At 41.2% G+C, this 23922-nt stretch overlaps 1 protein-coding gene across 4 annotated transcripts in view; it reads left to right on the top strand.

Moving 5' to 3' along the window:
• Window positions 1–23922, top strand: part of mkln1 (muskelin 1, intracellular mediator containing kelch motifs) — a 128435-nt gene that overhangs the window by 16821 nt on the left and 87692 nt on the right. Inside the window, exon 4 of one of the 4 annotated variants that reach the window (XR_009792869.1) lies at window positions 22724–22803. The exons of the other annotated variants lie outside the window; for them this stretch is intronic. The gene's annotated coding sequence lies outside the window, so the exon portion shown is untranslated. The remainder of the gene's footprint in view (window positions 1–22723; window positions 22804–23922) is intronic. 4 annotated transcript variants of the gene reach the window in all.

Here is a 23922-nt window from a genome sequence, read left to right on the forward strand (position 1 = left end):
TTTCCAATCTGAAAATTGTACCGACATTAAAGAAGAATGGTGGTGACATCGTTTTCCTGTTCGGACACCGCGCAGCACCAAGAGAACTTGAACTGGGTTGGCAAAAACATGCTGCCAAATTGCCTTCAGATTAAAAATTTTAAACAAGTCGGATGGACCTTGTTGAGGCTGTCCATGGAATTTTCACCAAAGTGAATATCCAAATTATCAAAAATGATTTGCGGAGTCTAGAAGAGTCTGATTTATTTTTTTTTTTTCATAAAGAGAAATGGTCATGTTCTCTCGCACAATATTCATTTTAAGACAGTTGCATTGCATCCTTTGATGGCAATTATTTTTTGCACAAATCAATAATGCCGGTCAGTATGTTATTTTTACAAAGTATTAACCAATAATCGAAAGTGTCAAAAAGGTCTTTGTTCTGAATGTTGGACTAGGGCAGCACCGACTGCCGGAGAAAAATTTCTCGTGTGTTTTTACACACTTGGCCAATAAAGCTGATTCTGATTCTGATCTTGAAAACTTCACTTGGCCAATCCATCCATTTTCTGAGCTGAAAAAAACGTTTTTGGAATTCCACCGAACAGCGACGATCTTGTAATTTCCCACGTTCCAAATGAGTTTTTAATGACAGACTGAGGAACATTTATGTGTACAAGGACACAAACGGGGCAAGGCAGTCTTCAGATGACATCGGCCGGTAGTGCAACGGTCGCTTTGACCTGCTGCAGCCACGTCCGACAGCTCGAAAACCGCCGCCGTACGAGCGAGCACGTGACCGAGAGAAATAGACGCTTCCATAATGAGCAAAAATCCAAATTACAGAGCTGAGGTTGACCAGATCACAGCTGCCAAACACATGACTGGAGAGAAAGGAGAGAAAGATGGGACGAGCCAAAGGAGTTTTAAGTAACTGGAAAAACTGGAAAAATGCAGACTTAGAGTCAAACGATGCTCTTCACTGAGCTAAATCAAGACAGAAGGTTGTGTGTAGGAGTCCATTACAACTCAATTTTATCGACAGAAATAATGAACCTCATGGAACCATTAGGTCCAGTCAACGCTAAACTTCAGCAAGTTGTCGATAAGCACATTCATTTTTCAAATGAAAAGCCAAACCAAAAAAAAAAAAAAATGCAAAGAAGCAGTGTCAGATCAGGTCTGCATTTGCACAGGCAGTGCACACAACTCCGTTTCAAATGACTTTAGCAATGACGCTCGTGCTTAAATAACATTAGCACTTTCTTGGCTGCTCTGCCAATATTATGGATCCATAGTGTTACTGTATTAAATTGTAATCACGTTGAATATGAGATCCCTTCAAAGTATCAGAGTAGTTTAAAATATTTATGTTTCAAATGAAGAAACAAAAGATTAAAAAAATTAATTACTGGTGTGTTAAAGTTGAATACAACTCAACTATATTTTAACAGTGATTTGTTTGGGGACCACTGTTGTAGGAAATTGCAAGACTGGAGTTCTACCCAGTCTGGCTGGGGTCTTTACGTATTTCAGAAATGTTAATATAGTATTAGAATTGTTTAATATTATTTTTTAAAATGTGTTTAATTCATTTGGTCTCTCAGGTGGAAAAATGTTTCTTTTGTGAGTGTTATGTTTTCGAGGGATGCCCTAGTTTTTAAGCTCTGTAGGTCACGAGTAAGTTTCCGACAGTTAACCATTTTTTGTGAAATTTCGACATTCTATTTCATTTAATTCTAAACGGCACTGATGAAGTGCTTATATAATTAGAAAAACGGGACCATATGAAGTAAAGGCAAAAGAAAGTCAAAGTCTTCATTATTTTTGCAGTCATGGGGTTCTGTGGTGAGAAGTGGGTCAAGGGGCCCCAGACGACTGCTGTGCACACTTAACTCACCCCTGAGCTTCTCTTCTCAGGAAGCACATGAAGGAAGGGAGTGCATGTCGACCTCTTCAGATGAAGTGCTAATTGAGTCCTGCGGTGAATGACTGTTTACCAAAAACGACGACGATGGTCTTGCTCGTCCAAACGGTTCACCAGGTCTTGATCTAGGTACACAGGTTATACAACAGCTCTGTATTGGTGCAGGAGTCAGCGAGGAAGGTTGAGCCAAAGCGCTGAAAGAGTGTTTTTTCCTTATGTTCTCTGCAACTTTCACATCAGGGACACTTCAAGTATGTCAGCACTCTCAGCAGTTAGCAGCGAAAAGGGACTCTCACTTGAACAGTGGTACATTTGTTACTATGTGTCACAAAACAGGAAAATAAAGCTCATGATGGTTTAACATCAGATTTTTTTATTTTGATCATGTCATAAGTTGCAACAGTTTATCCTTTTACATTTTACACACAAGAGCCAATATGTAAAAGCTGTGATTTGTCTGAGACTGTTCTCAGTAACCAGCAGTAACATCCATTTTCTGGAGCCGTTACGCAAAACACCTAATGGCTTAGCTCAGAGATGTTCAATGTGTTGATTGCGATCGACCGGCTGATCGCCGAGGCAGTTTTGCATTATGTGCATCATGATCATTTAATTGGCGAAGCTGCAAATTCTGCGTCTGTGTTTTGACCAACAGGAGGCAGTGTAATACATTCAGACATATACTTAGATTTGATTACGACCGCACTTGTTCAAAAATGTGTAAAGCTTTATAATAACCGCAACATTGATGCTAGTTTTGTTAGCCTTTCTATAGTGTTTTGTACTGTGCGGTAGCATTAAGGAGGCACAGTGGAACAGCTGTCGGTCATTGGCTTCACAGTTCTGAGGACCTGGGTTCAAATCCTGGCCTCGCCCGTGTGGAGCTTGCATGTGCTCCCGGTGCCTGCATGGGTTTTCTCCGGGCAATCCGTTTTTCTCCCACATCCCCAAAACATGCATTAATTGGAGATTCTAAATTACCCCTGGATGTGATTGTGAGTGCAACGTTTATCTGTCTCCCTGCGATTGGTTGGCAGCCAGTTCAGGGTGTACCGTCCCTCCTTCCCAATGACAGCTGGGATTGACTCCAGCACTCCCGTGACCCTCGTGAGGATAAGAGGCTCAAAAAATGGATGGATGGTTGGATGGTAGCATTAAGATAGCAGAGTTTTGGAAGTCAAACTTACTCTAGTTTGGTTAAATACACACTGTGTATTTCCCTGTTTACTTGTACAGTCAACTTCAACTGGGAATGGCAAATAACAGCTTTAAGGAAGCACTTGACCTATTTTTTTTGTTTACTAGCTGCTAAACTACTGCTTGTTTAAAGTTCACTGTCACCACAGCTAGCACGAGTAATTTAAGATTTGGCTGACAACTCAAGACAAAAAAATTGGTCCTGTGACTGCTTGAAAAACTGAAGTTCGGGCACCCCTAAGTCGATCTTTGACTCATGAAGCCTTTCACAGCTGGCTGAGAGATACAGAATATAATAATGTAATTTGGAGTGGTTGCAGGGCAGACCTGTACTGTAGACAAACAAGATTTAGCACTTATTTTCACACCTGTGGGCTTTTTAGGGTATTCAATTCACCAGACTTCAAACCCATAACCTCAGATCCTTGAAAGTTCATCCCAACTTCTATGAATGATGGTTTACTTGACGACCAAGGGAAATAAATAGCATTCCTGTGAATCAGCATGTGAGAGCAATCGTTCCAAAAGTCTAATTTAAGCCTTCCTTGTAGTTTACAGTTTTCCACATTCTTGAAATAGAAGCTTTTTGAAGAGCTTTTCCCCCTCCAGCTTTGTTTATAACATCAAGTAGCTCAAGGTGGATTCGTCAGCATGGGTGGCTTCACGTTTGACCATGTACCCCCTTGACAAGGGGTGTAGTCAGTGGGGCGCTTTGGTCCCTATTTCCATCAACCCTCTCGTGAGCATTAACCACCTTCACCCCTTCCCTTACATTCTCGCCCTGTGTGTTTGTCTTTTGACCCACTTTGACAGAAAATCAAAGGCCGGCTTTTGCTGTGTCAACACCACCGCCAGCGGTAGTGTCATTGTTAGTGCTGGACTCAGATGGAAAGAATGAGCCAGGAGATAAAAGCAGAGGTCCTGTGTCGGAGCCATTAGGGCGGCCCCTTTTTTTTTTTTCCTGAAATCATGGTTCACTGAACACTTGGCCTTGGAAAACCAATTGTGGCATTTGTGTTTTTATTGGGAGTTATCTTTCCACAGGTGAATGTTAACATTCAGGTCACTTTGTGAGGATTTTTTTGGCTGACTTTGAAGACAATTATTTTTGCAATAGATATAAACATTTGGTTCCGGAAAGTAAAGTACATGAACTTTCTGAGCCATTATCAGATCTCCATCCATCCATCCATCCATCCATCATCCATCCATCATCCATCCATCCATCCATCCATCCATCCATCCATCATCCATCCATCATCCATCCATCCATCCATCCATCCATCCATCCATCCATCCATCCATCATCCATCCATCCATCCATCCATCCATCCATTTTTCTGAGCCGCTTGTCCTCACTAGTGTCGGGGGAGTGCTGGAGACTATCCCAGCTGTCATTGGGCAGGAGGCAGGGTTCACCCAGAAAGGTTTGCCAGCCAATCGCAGCACACATGTCGGAATACAACAGTCGCACTCCGGGAATTTGGAGTCTCCTATAAATGCATGTTTTTGTGATGTGGGAGGAAACCGTAGTGCCTGGAGAAAACCCACGCAAGTACAGGGACAACATGCAAACTCCACATAGTGGGGGCCAGGATTTGGTACTCAGAACTGTGAGCCCAACGCTCCAAAGCTACTCCATCATGCCGCTCATTGCCAGATCTTTCAAATGTGAAAAAAAAAAAAAAAAAATCCCAACTTTACCTTAGCTTTGACTCTCTTGCTCTCCTTTACTTGTTTGTTTTGTTCATCTAAACTTTCACCAGCATTGTTCCATTCTCTGACCTCTGTATTATTTACATTAGCAAGATGATGCTTGTTACATATGATGAACTTTTAGCGCAAAGCCAGGGAATGGTTATCCGGAGGACTGCAGTGGAAAATGTTCCATTCAACAGATGTTTCCAAGTGATAAACCTTAACTGTAACAACTTCAGGTTATTCAAGGGTTTGAGCCGAAAGTCGCTACGAGTAGCACTTTATTACTATTCGAAGAAGCTATCAAATCAAGATTGTGTGGATGTTCCAGTGCAGCCCTCCAAAATAGACTTTCCCTGGGTTTGGGTGAATGCCTGCTTGAGAAGTTTGCACCATCCGCTGCAAGGTTGGTGGAAAAACAGCTCTTCAGAACCATTGAGAGTATCCTTACCAAAACGGCAAAGCTTAAGCTGTCAAATGCTTATGCCTTCTGGTCTTTCCAAGTAATACCTGTGACGAAATTGAAAAATAAGCAAGTGTAAAGTGACTTTTAGGACACCCTGTTGACAATGACCTTAAGGATTATGGAAGGATTTGGAAAACATTATTAGACAGCTGCCCCTCACCGAGGACAGGATAGTTTTTCTATGCTTTACTCATGAGGTGTTAATGGTGGGACTTGGTACAATGTTGATCTCATCATTGTTAGCCAGGGGATGAAAAGTATGTGGTTTTACAACACGAGAGTTTCAAAACGAAACATTGGTTCTATTTTTGTGTAAACCTCGTAAACTCTAAGACCAATTGCAGTGACACAAGCTCACGTGTGCCTGCAGTTCCTTGAAAAATGTTTAGTTGACTACTCTTTGCAGTACAAGTGCCCCTCGACGCTCTCTTTGGTAAGTTGAAACCACCCGTAGCCTTACAAGCCGAGGTAGGCGAGTTACTTAGCTCGTGATAAATTTCGCTTTGTATATTCTTTCCTGACATTAACAATATACATGTGCTATGTATAAACAGAGGCTTAATGAATGAACCACCCGACCGCCCTCTGTTTTTTCAGTTCATTCTATGGAGATCAGCGTAGGTCGTCTCTGGATTAGTGAGGAATGCAGCTTCATAGGGCCACTTCAAATGCACTTTTCTTTGCCAAAAGTCCATCTGTAACAGGATCCTTTGAAAACCCCTAAAAACAAACTGGATGCTTAGACTGCACTAACCCCAGCAGAGTCTTGCTATTGCATGCACAACCTCCCACAGAAATGGCATAATGAACACAAAACACAACACAAAATGTGAGGTGGAAGCAAGCAAGAATGCGATGGAGGGGCCCGGCCGGCTCCATCGGTGCTGCAAGCTGTGAGACTTGTTAGCCTTTTGCCCAGAGAGATAAGAACCTGCATGGCAGTTTCAACTCTCAGAAGCCGAAACCATTTCCTTCTCCTCCACTCCGAAACGACTTCACAAACTTTGACGTGTCAAGGGTGCTTTGTCTTTCCGCAATGGAAAACATCATTTTACAAAGATGGCTCCAAGAGATATCTCAAGAGAGATCTACTGGACAATACTGTACTCCCCAAAAAGTTCATGTCATCAGGTGAACTTTATGTTACATCCTCTAATCTTTTCATGTCCATCTGTTCAGCAATTCTCGCACTTTGTTTTTTAACAAGGAGCTGACGAGCACAGCAGGTATTTGATCAATCCTGGTTCAATAAGAATTGGTATTCAAAAAGTCTTCTTCTTTATGCTGTTCTGAAAACTCCTCACCAGTGACCAGTGTACAAGCAATCATTTGAAAAAGTCAACATATGCAGGCATTATTTGTTGTTGTAGGTGTGGGTATTGTGCCAGTTGTTCCTGTCCCTTTCGACTTGACAAAATATTGCATATTGTTTACTGTTTACTGTCATCATCCTGACGTTATCCCGTCAATCTGCACGTCCTTATCACCTGTTGCACTTTATTCTTTTACTTGTACTGTTGTGGTGTGTTACTCTTCGGCTGCCTTATTTGTTGAGTGCGTGAGAGACGTGCTGAAATGAATATGCTCCTCCATGTCCGTTATTGCTCTAAATACACAAACTCCATGAGGGACAAAAAGATATTACGTCACAGTATTGAAATGCTGTAAAAAAAGATGAATGATGTTAACCATCTTATCAAGTGTTGCCAACTACCGGCCTGACATGCAAACTGCATCCTTTTGAAAGTGGAATGGGAGAGTACTTTGTCATGTTAACATTGGGGTCAATTGCCTGTTTGAGATAATGTGAGTCTTGTGATGACCTCGACTTTTGTTTGTCAGCTAGGATAAGCTGTAGTTCAATATACGGTAATCACACCATATAAAACTGCCCTTTTTATTGTTTTCATGGTGTTTTTATACCCTTCTACTTCGTTATAGATGATAAACAAATGTGATGTTTTTTTTCCTTTTTCTTTTGCGAATAAAAAGAGCACGGGATAGGGTCCCGGATGGACCACAAATATTATAAATCTGCAGATATTTGACACAAATTATGCAAAAATAATTATGTGATCTATAATTATATTTTAATCCCCAAATTCCTGGATAAGATGACATAAACTGCCAATTAGTGTTTTCAGCGTTGGTTCTCCTCAAAAAGAGACCAAGAAAGAAAAACTAAAAAATAAAAAAATATATATATATAAAAAATTGGAACGAATTGGGAAAAAAATTCATTGGTGTCGGACTGCAATTTTGTGGGAGTCTATTGTATAATCTGCAGATATTTGACACAAATTATGCAAAAATAATGATGTGATCTATAATTATATTTTAATCCCCAAATTCCTGGATAAGATGACATAAACTGCCAATTAGTGTTTTCAGCGTTGGTTCTCCTCAAAAAGAGACCAAGAAAGAAAAACTAAAAAATAATTTAAAAAAAAAAAAAAAAAATATATATATATATATATATATATATATATATATATAAAAAATTGGAACGAATTGGGAAAAAAATTCATTGGTGTCGGACTGCAATTTTGTGGGAGTCTATTGTATAAAACATCCAGATAAAAGATAGGTTTGATCATAAAACAGAGAAGACCATTTCAACTATGTTGCAATATTAGTTGATTTTGCATAGTCTAAAATCCCATTTACAGTTAGTGTTCAAATAGTTGTTCAAATGTTTGTGACTAACAGCATATGGGCACTTGCTTTGCTAGCCTATGGCGCTTCCCATTGTTTTAGCATTAAAATAGCTAACGTCTTTATGTAGTTTTATGAAATACATAACGTGCGTCTCTTTGTTTTTCTTTTTGGTTTCTTTAGTTTAACAGTGAACTTCCAACTGAGAGTGGCAAAAACTTGAAGCATGCACCACTTGTTTGAAGAATTGGCCACTGTTGGTCTATCTTCTGCTGATGAGGAAGTTTGTTTCACTCAAAACTTGGCTTGCAATTCAAGAGCCCCCCCTAAAAATCAGATGAGCGATGCCCATGGATACACTTTATGTGTATCCAAATGATCAGTCCATGTTTAGGCACTGCTTTGTTTTAAAAGTCAATTGCTAGGAATTCCTCGCCTGGGAAATCTGTTGACCGCCACGTGACCCAGCCCGATTTGCTTCATTTAAACTGGCCTTCTAAAGTGAGAGGTGACTAAGTGACAACACAGCAGCTCTGGCTCCCCTCCCGCCTTGACGAATGACAAGGCAGAGCGATGATAAATAGTTCGTGCATATCCCCCCGCCCCATCCTCCCCACTGGAAGGCCACATACGCAGTCAGTTCACTGCTCACGTGAGCCACACAGGAAGATGTGTGCAAAATGTGTTTGCCCGGGTACAAAAGAGCCTTTGTCGCCCTAATACATGGCAGGTGAATGACATCACTGTTATCTGTGTGTTGGCTATTTTCCCATGAGAAAGATGTCAAAGGCACACATATACTGCCGCCTCATAATTATGTTTATGAACGCGTGATTTCACAACATAAATGTGAGTCACTCCTTCAGGTCCTGTAGCTTACTGTAATTCGAGCAGATTCAATTCACCAATCCAAAACATTCAAACATCATCTCCTTTGAGGTTTTGGCTTCGTCTCAAATGTTGTTGCGATATCTCATTTGTAATAAAAGAACAGCAGCTTGTGTAACTAAAAGGAACAAGATGTGAAGTTTACTTAGTATGGCCTAATTTATGTATTAAGCTTGACACAAACACCTTACTGGGCGTCATTCAGCCCTGAAAATGCGTCACCTACAGAAGGTCAGCGGCAGGTCGAACGTGCAACCGGAACTGAACAATAACAAACCTTTAATTTTTTGTCTCGATTACACACCAGTTATCATTCATTTCGGTCATACATTTTTGAGTCGTTCGTCATTGAATAGGCTACTAATATTGCAGTTGCATTCATATTTTCCATATAAATAAAAAGAGACCCCAAATACAGGTAAACAAAGTTGATTTCATGAGGTAAAATTAAATGCAGATTAAGTTTAAATCCCCATACAGGTTTACATAGGTGTAATTACACCATTTAAATACTTCTTTAAAGTCTCTGCAAAGTGAAATATTTTCTAAAGTTAACAAACCGGACTGAAGACCTGGTTCACACCTTGAACTTTTTTTTTTTTTAAACCCTTCTCCAACCTCCTCAGTATTCCACCTTTCTATGGACGATGTGGACATACTCACAGCTAACAATGAGGCGCTATAAAATGGCCACACAGGTGAACTGAAGGGAAGATGCATTTTTGGGCATGTGTGCATATCTGGGTAGCTAGCTGCGCGTTGCACTTGCGCCGTATACCCGCTGATGCGAACGAATTTACTCAAGTTAGTACCATGGTAGGTATTGTTGATTTTCTACCAACATATCAAATGCACGCATCTTAGTACTTTGTACAAGAACGTATCTGTAAAAGTTGAGTTGAAATTTATTAGACCTGATCAAGATACAAAATGGAAACTATTGGCAATCTTTTAGGTTCACAATTACTAACTTTTGCCACGAATAAATCTCTCATGATTGTCAGGAAATCTAAAGCTTTACAAATGAGCATTTCACATGTCGTCAGCCTCGGCCCACCCAAGCTACGTCAGTAGGAAACGTGCAATCTTCTGTCGCTAACTGCAGGGAGCGGCTCTTGTCAGGAGTGTTGAGACAACACAGGTTTACCCTCAGTCGTGCATCCTGCCCAAATGTTTAACGTAGTCCCTGTGTTTCCCTCTCAATCACAAACTAGTCTTACTGTTTTGACAGTTGCTGCAAGTCTGAAGAATGATTTGTTTAGGTTACAACGTGCACAAGAAGGCGCTACTGGCACAAGTGCAAAACTTTGTTTTTCATAAATAAGGGGTATATACAATTTGTGTAGCTATTAAATGTTTACCTATAGACCAGAGTTTTTTTTATTGGAGTTATAGATATGCTGAAAGGTTGAAGAATTCCATTTGCAATTGAAACAGGCGCACAAATTTTCATTTGTCATGATTGTTGTTGTTGCTTTTTACTGCTTTTAATTATATTGTGCTGTTGTATAGCTATTGGCTAAAAAATGTTTCCGAAGAGGAAAAAAAACATAGTTGATGTAATTGTTGTTAAATGTTGTCACTCCAGAGCAGATGATCTTTTTTTTAATACAGTACCTAATTTTGTTAAGCATTGGCTGTAAATTATGAGATTGTAAAGGGCGAGAGTGATGACTCGAAAGGGTCTGTGGAGACAGGCGCATACATTTTTAGTAGTTGCTGTGGTCATAGTAGTAGTATAGTCCAAATCTGGGATTTTTTTTTAGTTAATAAAATGTATGTCTTTAGATGATTTGAACTGAACACTACAAATACCCCAGCAATGGCTAATGATTATTCCAGCTTTGGATCCAGAATTTGTTCAACAGGGATGCATGGAACCGACTAAGAATGTCACCGCAATCGGGTTACCGTAAAAACAGCAACTCAAAACACATCCGGCGAACACCAAAAGGTGCATTGTGTCTTTGCTGGGGAGCGATGCGCTCCATTAAAGCGCCTGATGAGCAAAGCAGCTGCTGACCCCTCCCCTGGCGGGACCCCGTGGACCCCTAACCAGCAGGACCCACTAACTAATCCCACATCAAAGCACATCCAGTCTCTTACTCTACAGTGGGAGAGTCTTGCCTGCGATGTCTCCTTTTGTCCATAAAAATGTCCGAAAGAATGGATCTGACCATTATTCAAGTTAAGCCCAACAGACCTCTCCTGTGTTCAGGTAATTTTAATGATCTTGCATCTTTGGACAAGTTTGTATTTTCCCCATTCAAATGGTAAAAATAACAAATAGCTTTGAAGCAGGTAAAGAGGATTAGTAAATAAGTTCAACTGCGGCAGTTGAGCTGAAAAAAAAATGCAGTTCGTCTTTGTCAGGGACTGGCCCGACCGGCTTTATTGACGCCATGCAGGACTGTAATTCTTGATTGGCAGCGGCCTACAATTTTCCCAGAATGTTCAGTTCCCAACGCAGTCCCCTCTTGTCTGCGATTACTGGACGAACAGTACGGCCACACAGAAGCTGCAATATGCATTCAAAGTTGTTATATAACTCCAACCGGTTCTCTGTCAACGTTGTCAAATTCTGACGTATGCTTGATTGCCTGATTTCAAACATCACTATTCAGACGCACGGCAGAATGGAAATGGGATATGTATAAAGTCTAGATGGAATATGAAAAGGAGGTAATTTTATGGTTCGTGGTGCACATAGCTAAACTCGACAAGTTCGCATTGTCACAGTTACTTGGATTGGGCCCAAGCCCTGCTAATAGCGCAAATAGTATAGTATGATAAATTCTTCTTCTTTTCCTTTCGGCTTGTCCCGTGAGGGGTCGCCACAGCGTGTCATCTTTTTCCATCTAAGCCTATCTCGTGCATCTTCATATCTAACACCCACTGCCCTCATGTCTTCCCTCACCACATCCATAAACCTTCTCTTTGGTCTTCCTCTCGCTCTTTTGCCTTGGAGCTCCATCCTCAGCATCCTTCTACCAATATACTCACTCTCTCGCTTCTGAACATGTCCAAACCATCGAAGTCTGCTCTCTCGAATCTTGTCTCCAAAACATCCAGCTTTGGCTGTCCCTCTAATGAGCTCATTTCTAATCCTATCCAACCTGGTCACTCCGAGCGAGAACCTCAACATCTTCATTTCTGCCACCTCCAGTTCTGCTTCCTGTTTCTTCAGTGCCACCATCTCTAATCTGTACAGCATGGCCGGCGTCATTACTGTTTTATAAACTTTGCCCTTCATCCGAGGCGAGACTATTCTGTCACATAGAACACCAGACACCTTCCACCAACTATTCCACCCCACTTGGACCCTTTCCTTCACTTCCTTACCACACTATCCATTGCTCTGTATTGCTGACCCCAAGTATTTGAAGTCGTCCACCCTCGCTATCTCTTCTCCCTCGAGCTTCACTCTTCCTCCTCCGCCCCTCACATTCATGCACATACATTCTGTTTTACGTCGGCTAATCTTCAATATAATACGATAATACAAAAATATGTAATAACATATAATCTTCTATAGTAGGATAAATACGAGTAATATAATATAGTCATAATAGTTGTAGTAGTCATAAAAATGATAGTAAATAGCTCAAAAAATAATTGATGCAACCCAACAAACCTGAACGATGGCTTGCATCTTGAAAAAAAATTGTATATGGAGTTGCTCGTATCTCAAGGAACCGTTGTCTTTCGTAATCTCTGATTACCTGCATAGGAGTGGTAAAGAAGTAACACCATGCACCTCAGTTGCATCCTTTATTTCCCGTAATGCAATCGCCTACCATAGTAACACTCGTCTTTGCGCCGTCACCCCCTCAAGTTGTCCGTTATCGATATGCACAAGCTGAGCTGACTTGGATGATATCACCTCCGTCGTTGTGTAATTTGAGACAAGTGTTGCTGCAGGTCGTGTTTCTCCCAATGGGTGAACAAAGTCGCCGGAGTGACCTTCAACGCATCCCCACGTAAAGCAATAATAGACCAAATCACACGCATCTGTTTTTGTTTTGACGGATGAGCGCAGGTGACTGTTGTCTGCGTTGCCTTATCTACAGCCAGCGGCGCGTGAAGGCCGAGTACCTGCAGCAGGGACAAAAGCAGCTGTGGGGTTTTTTTTGTCCCGCGGCAGACGGCGGAACAAGAAGTCGGGTTTGATAAGCGACAGCAGGGGAAAAACATTTTGACGGACGATGACAGAGGGGCAACATGGCACACTAAAGCCGTTTTTAAACTGCTTTATTGTCGGTGTGTTGGATATGTTAAGCGCCACTTGATCACACAGGCCGACTTAAGTGGACTTTAAAAAAAAAAAAAAAAGTGACTTCATGATAAAATACTGTACTGCTGTTGTGATGCTAAAATGAGCACACGGGATTTGGGGTGCTTTATTTTGACGGGGTGTACTCCTGATGCATCCAAATGAATACAAACTAAAGTTCATTCAATGGCCGCATCATTAGGTACGGCTCCATGATCTCAATGTCAACAAATAATGATTAAAAAAAAGAAATTATTATAGTTTACTTATAGATCAGAATTTAAATTCTTTCTCACATAAAAATATTGTATCAATTTATGCTCACCTTTTATGATGACGGGTAACTTTTCAAAGAGATGAATTGTTATTCTTTTCTTTATAGGCTATTGAAAAGGTCAGCAACGCTGCATTGGATTGTGCATGTGGACCAGATGTGTGCTGATAACTGTTCACAAAAATGAGCATAACACAATTCCCTTCCCCCAAAAAATCCCAATACACACAGAACATCAAGCGGGATCTAACTTTGTGATATGAAAGTTGTGCCTGAGCCGCTTCTGAGGCCAAATGAAAGCAAAATAAATGTCGGGATTGGAGTGTATGACTCGAGTGTTGTCCAGTAAACGGCAGGAAGGAGGTTAACCTGCAGGCACAGTTCCTCATCCCACAGATTTTGTCCTTGCTTTGATGGGACGACCTCGCCAGGAAGAAGCTTTACACTATAAATCCTGCAATAAAATTTCATTTTGGAGGAAATGGAGGGAAAAAATATCCCAAACCCCCCCCCCCCCCACAAAAAAAAAAAACCTCAACATCTTCATTTCTGCCACCTCCAGTTCTGCTTCCTGTTGCTTCTTCAGTGCCACCGTCTCTAATCCTTGCATCCGGCCGGCTTCACCACTGTTTTATAGCCTTTGCCCTTCATCCTAGCGGAGACTTTTCTGTCAAATAGAACACCAGACACCTTCGGTCAACTGTTCCACTCCGCTTCAACCAGTTCCTTCACTTTCTTACCACACTCACGATTGCTCTGTTTGTTGACCCCAAGTATTTGAAGTCGTCCACCCTCGCTATCTCTTCTCCCTGGTGCTTCACTTCCCCCACTGCCCTTCGGCTAATCTTCATTCCTCTCCTTTCCAGTGCGTGCCTCCATCTTTTTAATTATTCCTCCAACTGCTCCATGGTTTCACTGCAGATCACAGTATCATCTGCGAACATCATGGTCCAAGGGGAATCCAGTCTCACCTCATCTGTCAGCCTATCCGTTACTACTGCAAACAGGAAGGGGCTCAGGGCAAATCCCTGATGCAGTCCGACCTCCACCTTAAATTCTTCTGACACGCCTATGGCACATCTCATCGCTGTTCTATATATATATTTATAATGTTTTGTTCCAATAGTAGGGACTGCCCCAGGAAAAGATATTTTTCAACATTGTCCATTATTTCTTATTAAACAATGCATGAATTCTAATGGTATAAACAAGAACGACTATCGACATAAGTTGAGCTTAACGATCATGTGTTTTGATAATAAAATGAGTTATGTGTTTCGGGATTGTGGTCATTTTAGATTTATTATTATGATTTCTGTTAATGATTTTTCACTTTATACTGTAGCTGCAATGTATAGTCTTTTATGATCTCCGAGTCAGGGGAGCGCTAGCAGTGACTAACTCTGAAACGACATTTCGAATTCTACGCAAGTGAAGCCAGCTATGAAACATACAATAAAGTTGTGTCAATTTGATTTAATAACAGGAAATGGAAGGGAAGGGCTTACTTTTGAATGTGTCATAAGTGCTAAAATAATATTGTACTCGTGGCTTCTTAAGATGCTCGCAGATTTGAGGCTGACTCACAATCCGACCACTGGCAACTGAAATGCAAGTAATGGCATCGTGCTTTGCAAGAAATAATGAAATATGTTCTATAATTCTTTAAAGACAATTGGGAAGTGTTTTGAATGATGAAAAAGTCGTTAGTAGAGCCATATTTCTTTGAATCATAAGAATTCCATTTTTTTGTCTGTTTTGAGTTTATCCTTTGGAATTGATAAAAGAAGACCATACTATAAATCGTAATAATTAAAACCACGTTTTCCAAAATGTCAAACCATGACGGCATTATGAAGTTAATGAGCAGTTTAATCGGTGTATATTTCCACTGGCTGCATTTCACATCAGTAGCCATATAATGGCTGACTTGGCAAGTCAGACAAGCTGATGTCAGGGTGGGCAAGAGATCGGAGTTAATCACCGAACCGCAGATCCTGCTTGGCCTGAAGAACCCAGTTGATTGCACCGAACGTGACGTGGAACGCTCGTTTCCTCGCGACCTAAAGTCGAATCAATATTTGACTTGGCTGCAGGCTGCCGCCGACTATCAAAATAGTGAATGGGAATGTGGGGGGGGTGGTATTCGAGAGCCCGCCGATGACCTCTTTAACATGCAGGTGCCATCTCCTGTCCGACGTCACGGTCCTCATGCGTAACTGGGGACGTTGCCAGTTTTTGGGGCCCCTGATTGAACTGAAACCACTCAAGGTCATTCCAGAATTGGAGGATGATTTATCCACCAACATTTTTTTTTATATAGACTATTTATTGACATTATTGGAAATCAATGCTCACTAGCTACCAATGCTTTATAATAAAAAACAAAAGAAACTTTTGGGCCATAAATTTGGGCTCCACCTAATTGTAATGACTTTGTCCATTTAAAACCATTACCTACACAGGATATAAAAACACAACAAAAATACCAATAAACGCTGACTAGAAAAGCTAAAGTTCATTTGCTGTTAATCGGAGGTACTTTAAATGGTGGCAGATGTGCGGCTGACTCCCATTTAACACCAGTTTTTGAATGGTGAGTTCTGAGCACGGCCACCTCCCTCAGTTTGCACTTTTGTAGCTGCACATTTGGCTTTCGTCCCCCTCTGGGGTTCCGTTCTCTGCACACCGAGCATGGCCAGCGACTCGGAACGCGACTTTCATTACCTCATGAAACCGCCACTCAACCAGACAGCCGAGTCCGTCAGCCCCCCCCCCCCCCCCCCCCCAGTACGACGGGCCCGCCGAAGGGAGCGACCTCACATCCCACGACTGACTCAACAGTGTGAGGGGATAAACAAAGCCAGACACACAACTGTAATCACTCAATGCTCTCCTCTCAAGTTTAATGAAAGCAATTTGCTGTTACACAACACTTACAGAAGGTTCCATTTATAGAAAATGAGACGCACTAGAACTATATATTATGTGTTGGAAACAGAATTTTTAAGCAATACAGTTTGAAACTGGACTAGTTACCTTCGCTGCGCAGGTCGACAGAAATAAAACTCGAGCTGCTATCGAGCTTCTTGATCCCGTCGGCCAGTCGGACAGGAAGCGCTTTAATCATGGCTTCCTCCGCTTTGCCTTGTTTTGTCTGCACTCCGAGACGGGGGGGAGAGAGTGATATGTTTAGCAGCTGCTCAGCAAATAGTGACAAAAAGTGATAGCCAGTTTGCAAGGCTGCTTTTCGGTCGTCGTTTTGCATCAGGTCGTATGAATCAATAAAGTTTCCTAACTGTGATGCCACCTCTGTTATGCTAGCTCACCTAAGCGGTGGGTAAACATTCCGACAAACGGTAGCGATGTCGCGCCGCGCATGTTTTCACGGCCCCCGCCAGCTCCTGGCCTGTTATACTTTTGCTCTCCCGGGTTATTATCAGAGTGGGATATCTCACCTCACATGCAGAGGACCGTTTGGACAATACAATATGAGCGTTGTTGTATTCACTAATCACCCGTTTAGGTACATAAACCGGTTTGTTGGCTATTTCCAAGAACATTCTCTCTTTTATTGCCGTCTGCGTAGCTGAGCTCGACAGTTCGAGGGCATTAAAAATGAGAACAGCATTACACATTAAAACTGAAATGCACTGTCGGCTATCGCTAACGCACGCTGGCAGTTATAAAGTCATAATTACGGGAAATATTTGCATGGAAAAACAGCGACTTTAACACAACTGGATTAAACGAAAAATTCACTGTACTGGATTAAAAAGAAAGTTTAAGCCACTGTAAAATAATACAGTTTGCAGATTTAATTCAGTGATTCTTTTCTGTACCACTAGAGGGAACACACTATGGCAGTGCAGTCATATTTCATCGTATCGGGTATTCCTCACACGTTTTTCCTTGCGATTTTTCTGCGTAACTGGGTCACAAAAAAAGCCAAAGAAAAAGTAAAACACTCAAATGTGTTGATGCTCGATGTCCCCCTTCACCTCACTTTTATCCCCGCAAAGACTTTGTAAACATAAATGCGCAATAACCGTATAATCATTTCCTCCAGGGTGGCCATTATAGGCTAATCCCACCGAGTGCTGTGGTTGCAAAGTGGCGAGCGTGACGCAGGGTGGGAAACGAGGAATGAGGACACTTCACCCGTAGTCCGTAACTTCCACACGTCATCGTCTTTATGGTCTCGTGCACAGATCGGGTTTTGTGGCGAGTCTCAAAGCCGTTAATGTGTTTGACATTACGAGCTGCATGCAGAGTCTGGGTGAAGAACCCATATTTGATGATGAGTTTGAAACTTATCCCAACGCTTATGTTGTCTTAACCGTTATTATCAACACGTTCTGGGAAGATCAGGTAATTGAAGGTTATTTGAACAAATAAGACTGAGACCATTGCTTGTTTGGAAAACTTGCTTAAAAACTAATGTTTATCGATTCTAAGTTCTCAAACAACAGGCTTACTCAAAAGGGGCTTGAGAATCAACAAGAGCTCTGGGAATAAAACAAGGGACGAGAAACGCATTCCATTTAATTTTCTGCAAACAAATTCTCAAAATGACAACAAGGTGTACAGTATTTAGAAATTATGTCGAGACGGGAAAATCTGAAAAAGTGATCATTTGGATGCAGTTTTTTGTACACATACTCCCTAAAAATGTTCTCATAATATCAAAATTCACCTTAATGATTTGGAACGGATGACGACAAACTTTTGTGATTGATAATTCTCCTCCAACATCAACAATAGATGTCATATAAGTTTACTGATCTAGTTGAAAAAAGAAATTCATGACATACAGTTTAAAACTATGAAAGTTCAATTTTATTTGTACATTTGATTTTTTTATCATTCTTAAACGGTCATTGGTCAGTTATCTTTAAAAAATATGAATGTAATATAATATAATATAAAATAAAATACGGGTCAATTTGAAATGTATTTTTACATTTACATTTTTTTAAAAAGATATATTGCAAAAATTACAGTGTATAGTTTTAATTTTACTTCAAGATATATTCTCTCATGTTTTTTTCTATTTTCACATGTATTAACTTGTTTTACCCAAGAGACATCAAGTTCATTTTCTCATTTCACTTAATGTATTTTAAGAAATGATTTTAAGATGCAGTTTATTTAAACTACTTATATTAGTTATTCTATTTTATATTGCTTTCTCTGTTAATGGTTGACAGCCATTTTTTTTCACATTTTATTTTTAATTTATTAGAAGTAGATTGGAACACTAAGATCAGGAAGCACTTGAATTTTTTCAAAAGCTCCAATAAATTCTCTCATTACATTGATGGTACAAGACTGTTGCAACGTAATTGTTTTGTACTGCAAGAAAAGCGTTTATCTTATCTGGTCATGTCGAGGCTACGGCCTTCTAATGTCTTTTCGTTGCCCTCTCAGCATTTTGTTATGGCTTCGCTTCCCTGTTTCACACCACAGCTTGTCCTTCTGTTGAGCCATATATTTATCTCTAATCCCACCTTTAAACGGCGTCATCGTGACATCACCGGGGCATGGAAGTCTCATTTGAAAGGTTACGTGCGGTGAACCTATGCAGCGCACGTGCGGTTGCTTATACCCGTATCTGTGCACTATTTATATATATAATTTAATATATTTGTTGCAGCTGAAGACATTCTGATTCTGAGAAAAGTACCCGCAGCATTCTGGGAAAAATCAGTGGTGTGAAAATATCAGACCACCATGGTTTTGTTGACACATCGATTCCGTGTGCAGGTGTCTCTGTTTCTACGCTGCATTGGCCATGACTTGAAGTAAGCCAGTCAGTTGCATTTCTGATACATTTGTATAAAAAGTCTACACACCCTTGCCCAAATGGCAGGTTTTTGTGATAGCACACGAGAACATCTGGTCTCGGAATGGATGAAAAATATTTCTTTTAATCTGCATGAACGGCAATTAGGTATAAAACAGTGGTGAGGCCGGCCATGATGTACAGTTTAGAGATGGTGGCAATGAAGAAACAACAGGAAGCAGAACTGGAGATAGCAGAAATTAAGATGTTGAGGTTCGCGATTGGAGTGAGCAGGTTGGATAGGATTAGAAATGAGCTCATTCGAGGGACGGCCAAAGCTGGATGCTTTGGAGACAAGGTTAGAGAGAGCAGACTTCGATGGTTTGGACACGTTAGGAAGCGAGAGAGTCTTAGGATGGAACTGCCAGGCTAAAGAGCGTGAGGAAGACCAAAGAAAAGGTTGATGGATGTGGTGAGGGAGGACATGAAGAATGTAGGTTAGAGAGGAAGCTGCACGAGATAGGCTTAGATGGAAAAAGATGACACGCTGTGGCCGACCACTGACGGGACAAGCAGAAAGGAAAAGAAGAAGAAGAAGATGAACGGCAACTAAGTAGTTCAAAGTGATGAACACTGAGGGCGACCACAGAATCCCCAACCTAGTTTGCAAGAAGGACGATACTGGCCTCATCCTCCATGTGACGGTTCCATAAAAATTGGATGGCAACACTGATTTGAGCTGCATTGGAAAAAGTGGCCCATTACCAATCATTTGCTGCTGAGATTGTGCAGAAGGTCAGAGGCATTCCGCTAAGGTCATGGGCTTCCTTGTTGGGCCACGTGGAAAATGGCCGACATGCAACAACACAGTTTTGGTTGCTTTTAGGGCGTTTTCTTGACTAGTGTGAAGTGTGTTTGCTCAACCGGTGAGCCAGTGAACCCAGCTTTACTCTCTGGATGTATTGCAGGATTTTCTGTCTGATCCATAAGAGTGACTTTGTGTACATTCCCTCAGGGCTTCTGTATTGCCATTAGCTGGCTTTTCAATCATTGTTCACAGAGTCATGTCTGCATGTTGTCTTCTACTGCCCAGATGCTTTTTATCTTTGTGCAAACCTTCCATTAAAGGCAACTGTGCAATTATCCGGTCCTGTTACGCAACAATCTTTTCCTTTCAGATTACTTATCTGCGTTAAACAACAGACCCAACACCCAGTTCTTTTCCCACCGGGACTGTATCCCACCGGGAGTGGGGTAGCAGTCTTATCCACAACATTTACACAAATCCATCTCCACTGGGAGTGTTTGCTGCACACTCATGTTTCAAGGGAAACTCATCATTACACCCAGTGACACACTTTGCATTTTCTGTTTACTCCACCCTGCACCTACACAGAGGAATTTAATAAACTAAACAAATCATAACGAGCAGAAATAAAATAGTCATAGTTGTAGTCAGTGGCAATTTGCACTATCTTGATGGAGTACATTTTGCAGAAATGAGATTCATTCCCCCGTTTGTATTCCACAATTAAACTGTTGGGGCACAAGCACTTTTTGTATTTGTTACAGCTATATTTTAATTTATTTAATTGTTGGCAAGCAATAACGGGTAAGGCAAGAGGCAATAATGTATGCTTAAAAAGGATGATCCCATGCAACCAGATTACATACAATTGCTGTTTTTTTATGAGATTTTTCACCTAATAAATCTTGAGTGGAAAATGAGCTTTTGTAATGTTTAATGTTGTTTTATATTTCACTGCATGCAATGAAAATGCACTTTTTCTGGACCATTGACAGGATGAAATGTGCCAACTGGCCACTGTGAAGCACTGAAAATACCTCAAATACTTTTTATTTATGTACAAAGACAGTTTATTTACAGTGTGAATAGAGATAGGGATGTGGATTTATGCTTCGCAATCACTTTAGTTTACAATTTAATTGTCAGTTAGACTTTGGAACGATGTACCGGCAGAGTACATGTCATCTTATCATTCATATCAATAATCTGTCGATATGTGTGCAAGTACCAAAGTAATTACCAGGAAGTTTCGTCCCTGTGAAATGTACCGTAGTTTCTGGTGAGGTGAGATCATTGTATTTTGAAAAGGTTACCATGTTTTTGCATTCAATTAATTTGGAGATACATTGGGCATTAATTTTAGATTAAAACAAGCAAAAAAAAAAAAAACAAGCATACTTTATATTTTGTCAACATCCAATGGGATACATTACTTCCATCTAGTAGTCCATTTTGGGTGCTTTGTTCTTGCACATCTGGCACACCCCTGACGACTTTACTTCCTTTTCACGCAAATCTCCAGCTTTTATTTTTATCTCCCTATTTGCTGCTCTCCTCGTCACCTCCCCACTAACGAAACAAAGGACAAGTTGTCAAAGCCACCGCGCAGAAACGCGGGCGCACAAAAGGATGGCTTAACGTCTGACAAGCTGCTCGGTTTAAAAGCACCCCCTCTCGACATGCAACATGAGCCAGGTGTGTGCAGGTATAGTGAGCCTAGCGTGACTTTGGTGAGTTCATTGTAGTCATCCTTTGAACTTCCCCTCATAGATGACCTCAGAGCGAACATCATCTGGTAGAGCGACGCGAGAAACCTTTTGGAAAAAGCCAATTTGAATTATTGTTGTTATACTTTCTTTCTGCTGCAGCTGTCTACATTTAGACACCCCTCCATACATGGTAGTGTTTACATTTTAGTAGTATGAGGTAAAAGGGTACCTTTTATTTTTGTTGAGGAGAATAATCCCTTGTGGATTATTGCATGTTTCCCACATGGCACATAATCACCTGCTTCTGGGATATTTTCCAGTTTCAAACTGGCACACAGGTTTGCGTGACCTTCATAAATCCACTGCAACATATAATTAGCCCGGTTAAAGTCTGGCTGTCATTGCATAAGAAATGACTTTGCCCAGTACAATGAAGTTGCCTTGCTTGAAAGTGGAGCCTCAAAGGGATACATCAGCAGCCTGAATAGCGTGAGATTGGATTGCAGTAGAGTAGACAATGTGAAAATGACCTCATCTATTCTTTACAGGCTAAATGTTGGCTGTTTGTTTGTTGTCTGTTTGCCCCCCAGACACACACACACAAACCACACAAAAATGAATTTCACTGGACATTTGTTGAAGATATAAAGCAAGTAAATGCCCAAAATTTCAAGATCATGCTTTTCAATAAATAATCTAAGAATACAAAAAGATCCGATGCACCACTTTTTGGGGGTGCAAAAGGAAAAATAAATCACAGAATGTAAAGATACCATATACCAATACTATTCCATTGGATAGTTTTCTCATGAAAATGTGAAATTATGATGAAGGATGATATCTAAAGTTTTTTCTAGACAGTTTAGAACTGGTTTTTGGTCATTTTCTCAGTGATTCCCGTGCATCAGAGGACACTTTTGTTTGTTTATCACTGCGGGGCTCGAAGAGGTGTCTTTGCTGGCAGGCATCTAGTTTTGCTGTTTTGTGTGAAAGGGGGACGGAGGTGTGAGTAATCTTGCACCAGGGCTGAGTAATGGCTTGAATAACATGGCGCGTTCCCTCAGGTGGTGGATGAGGCCCAGATGGTTGGCGAGGGGTTGACACGCAAACTCCGCCGACTGGATGGAGCGACTGTTTGATCCAGGTGAGGCCAGACTGTTGGAATCAGCTGTGACCTCGCTGGCATGCAGACAGCTTCCCAACCGTGCAGAACAGCAAAGCATCTCCGGTGCATTTTATATCACGTTTGGTTCATTAGTGCGGGCAAGATCTCCGCTGTTGTTGCTTCTTAAACATATTGGGGCCAGACATTCCATAACCTGACCAACCAGTTGTCATCTTGGATCATTTAGGCACACCTGCACAATGGATCCGTTTGCCGACAACGTCTAATATACATTTCTTAAAACTTTTGATGTTTCAGTACTTTTTCCACAATTTTGCTTGGATACCAATAGCGATTGAGCCCCCGCACTGAGGAGATGAAGAGCAGAAGCGGCAGTACAAAAGGCAAAAATCCAGATGTCATTGGGTGAGGCATGGCAAGGAACTAGTTGCGTACCAGGGAGAGTCACAGAAGGGCACAGAAATGGCATTCATGGAAATTTCCATGGACATTAAGCAGACAACTCCACTGGTCGATTATTATCTAAAACACTCCTTGGCGAGGCTGCACCCGATCGTCGCCTACTGCTCACCATGCACACCACCATCCACACTCTCCGTTCCAGCAGTTTTATTAATCTCTCAAAGTCTGTCCACTTTTTGATTTATCTTTTCAAATTTCTGACCAAGACAAAAGGAGCATTGTGCAACAAATAAAAACAGACAGATTGGTTGGTTTTACTTCGTATTCTGGTTCTATTTTTTTATGGTTTTCAACAGGAGTTTGGTTGCAATACAGTTAACTGATGATGATCTTCATGTACCTTGGCAAACCTTGACAGTTGAGTTCTGGAATCCACAGTAGATTTTCCTCGCTTTACATCACATTTGTAACTGGATCCCGTCAAAAAGGAATACTTCCAGAATGGTACAATAGTACGCACTATTATGATACTGCATCAACATCCTGTGAGCTGCTCAATACACCCGCTCCCATTTTTCCAGTGAAGGCAGTCCCGTCTTCACCTGTGAACTTTGCCCTGTGACATGTGGCGGCCACCTGGATATGCGTGCTCCAAAAGCAATCCTTCAAAGAGGATTTTATGGGCAGCTGTGATTTAGGACGTACAGTTCAGGGATCAGACAGCCGGGGGTTAAC

This window comes from Syngnathoides biaculeatus, chromosome 20 (genome assembly GCF_019802595.1).
Source record: "Syngnathoides biaculeatus isolate LvHL_M chromosome 20, ASM1980259v1, whole genome shotgun sequence".
NCBI classification, from domain to species: Eukaryota; Metazoa; Chordata; class Actinopteri; order Syngnathiformes; family Syngnathidae; genus Syngnathoides; species Syngnathoides biaculeatus.